We start from the raw sequence: 3025 nt of genomic DNA, 5'->3' as shown, positions 1-3025 counted from the left end.
AGCGTTAATAATTATCTGGCTTCTAAACTTCAGGGATACGTATCTAAATGACTAGATACGTATCCCTGTCATCTCCCAGACTTTGCTGCAATATGCCTTTTTGACTGTAAGTTTAAAGGGTGTCTATAAATAACCTTTTCTTTAGAAATTCCATTCGTCTCAAACTATGATCTTTACAGAATGATAAAGTGAAAACTTGTAGATTTATGAATCATGAGGCTAAAATGAAGAATATGACTCTGGCCATATACATTCTTTAAGGATTTCTGTTGAAAAAAAGTATTTTATTCCGGTGGACTTCATCATATCTATAATCCCTCTATTCTCAAGAATATTCATACCTTCAAGACGAGGGTCTTCCATATGGGAAACTTCTAAAATACCTCTTTGAACGTGAAGGCGAATTACACAAAAAAAAAAAAAAAAAAAAACTTTTTATTCTGGTGGCCCTCTTTATATATATATATATATATATAATATATATATATATATATATAATATATATATATATATATATATATATATATATATATATATAACCTTGCCTTCAACGACGAAAGCCTTCCATCCATATGAAAGAAGCTTCAAAAAAAAGGCGTAAAAGGCGGAATTCGAATTAATGATATTGTCATAACTCCAGTGAAACTGGAAAAACCGTCTCAGCCCGTAAAGAGATTGGCACTCCTACATTTGGAAAACTTTTTCCAGGAATAAACTTATCTCTTCCAGTCGGCGGGATTCATCGTTTTCCAGACGACAGCACTCACATTAAAATTTATGAGAGCCGAGAAGCGTTTTAAAAAAAAAAAGAAGAAAAAAAAAAGAAAACTGTCAAGATCCTGCCGAAGTTTCCTGGTTCTCATTTTGTGATCAAATTAAGTGGCATCGGAGGATAAACCATTTTATATATCATCTTCGCGTCGACCTTTCATGTCTTGGTTTATCAGCTTATTTTATCTTATTAATTATTATTTTTCCCCTAATAAATACATCTGATGACATTCTACCTCTTCAGCATTAATTTGCCACAGCTTACATTTTACATCGTTTCTTTAACTAAAAAAAAAAAAATTATGATTATCACGAGCTGTGATGGTGATCACTAATTCAGAAGCACTTTCTATCAAAACTGGAAAAGTGGTTTTGATTAAAAGAGATATTTCAGCAAAATGTCATTTTCTGTTATCTTGGAATATCACAGATGACAAAAAATAAAATTCATGATAAGAATAATTCGACTTTTTCGCTATTTTAAATCAAATTCAGGCTATGAATAAGTACACGTGTTCCTTATGCTAAATGCAATTCAGACTAAAATAAAGTAAGCCTTTCCTGACTCTAAAAATATTCGTGCTAAGAATAAGTCCAATTTTTCCTTATTCTATCTAAATAATCTTCAGGCTAAGAATATGTCTAATTTTTCCTTATTCTAAATAAAATTCAGGATAAAAATATGTCAGCCTTTTCATTGTTTTAAATCAAATTCAGGCAAAGAATAAGTACACGTGTTTCTTATTCTAAATAATATTCAGGCTAAGAATAAGTCAAATATTCCCTTATTCTAAATAATAATCAGGCTAAGAATAAGTCAAATATTTCCTTATTCTAAATAATATTCAGGCTAAAAATATGTCAGCTTTTTCATTATTTTAAATATATATAATTCAGGCTAAGAATGTGACACTTTATCTTATAAATAAAATTCAGGCTAAGAATAAGTACACTTTACATTATTATAATCTTCAGGCAAAGAATAAGTGCACTTTATCTTATTATAAATAAAATTCAGGCCAAGAATAAGTACGCTTTATCTTATTATAGATAATATTCAGGCAAAGAATAAGTGTACTTTATATCTTATATAAAATTCAGGCTAAGAATAAGTACACTTTATCTTTATAGATGATATTCAGGCAAAGAATAAGTGTACTTCATCTTATTATAAACAAAATTCAGCTAAGAATAAGTACACTTTATCTTATAGATGATATTCAGCAGAGAATAAGTGTACTTTATCTTATTATAAATAAAATTATCTTATTATAGATAATATTCAGGCTAGGAATAAGTGCACTTTAGCTGATTATAAATAAAATCTACGTTCAAAGAAAGACCTTAGAAATATACAGAACACCCCGGGAACACCGGAATTTTTCATAAGGTTGCAACAAAAAATGACTAGAAATCTTAAGAGTAACTTCGCAAACTTCTGGACGGAACTTTCTCTCTGGACGGAATATTCAACATTCGACAAAGATGGAAACTTCTTAATTCAAACTCATTTCACCATAGGGCACAATGAAAAAAGAACAAACTTTAAATCAGATGAGTCTGGAAGGTGCAAAAGTTTACTTTTTCTTATTTAAAAGCATAAAGTTTAAATGCGGGAGGTATTCTTGTACGTATGAATGTATGTATATAAATATGTGTATATAATGTATACATACATACATACATACATACATATAAGGCTACCGGTTTCATTTAAACCTTCATGCTATCTCAAATGAAATAAAAGTGAACTGGTGCCCTTTGAGAACCATATTTTAATTTTTTTTCCATTTGTTTTTTTTATCGTGTCCTGTGATTAAAAATGAGATAATATCATCACTTCTGTACTTATGTAGATACAATAACACCCGCGAATGATAAATGTAATTCTTCGACTGCTTGAGGAGAACGTCAAAGGGAGGAATTTGAGTAATCTCTCTCTCTCTCTCTCTCTCTCTCTCCCTCTCTCTCTCTCTCTCTCTCTGGGCAAATAAAAATCAGAAAGCATAGAGGCGGCGAAGCAGCGTCCCTCGAAAGACTGCTGCCGCTGCTATATTATTCAAAATAGACAACGCAAAGAATATATATACACACACGGAAAGGATTTCTCTGTTGACAAAAGTCTCTCCTCTCCTGTAGCAGACATATTCCCGTCCCGTCACAAGACTGTAAATAAATGTCACTTCTTCTTCTTCTTCTTCTTCTTCTTCTTCTTCTTCTTCTTCTTCTTCTTCTGACAGACGACAGAAAGAAT

This window comes from Macrobrachium nipponense, chromosome 32, assembly GCF_015104395.2.
Source record: "Macrobrachium nipponense isolate FS-2020 chromosome 32, ASM1510439v2, whole genome shotgun sequence".
Lineage (NCBI taxonomy): Eukaryota > Metazoa > Arthropoda > Malacostraca > Decapoda > Palaemonidae > Macrobrachium > Macrobrachium nipponense.
The sequence above is the reverse complement of the archived record's forward strand: the minus strand, read 5'-3'. Positions refer to the sequence as shown.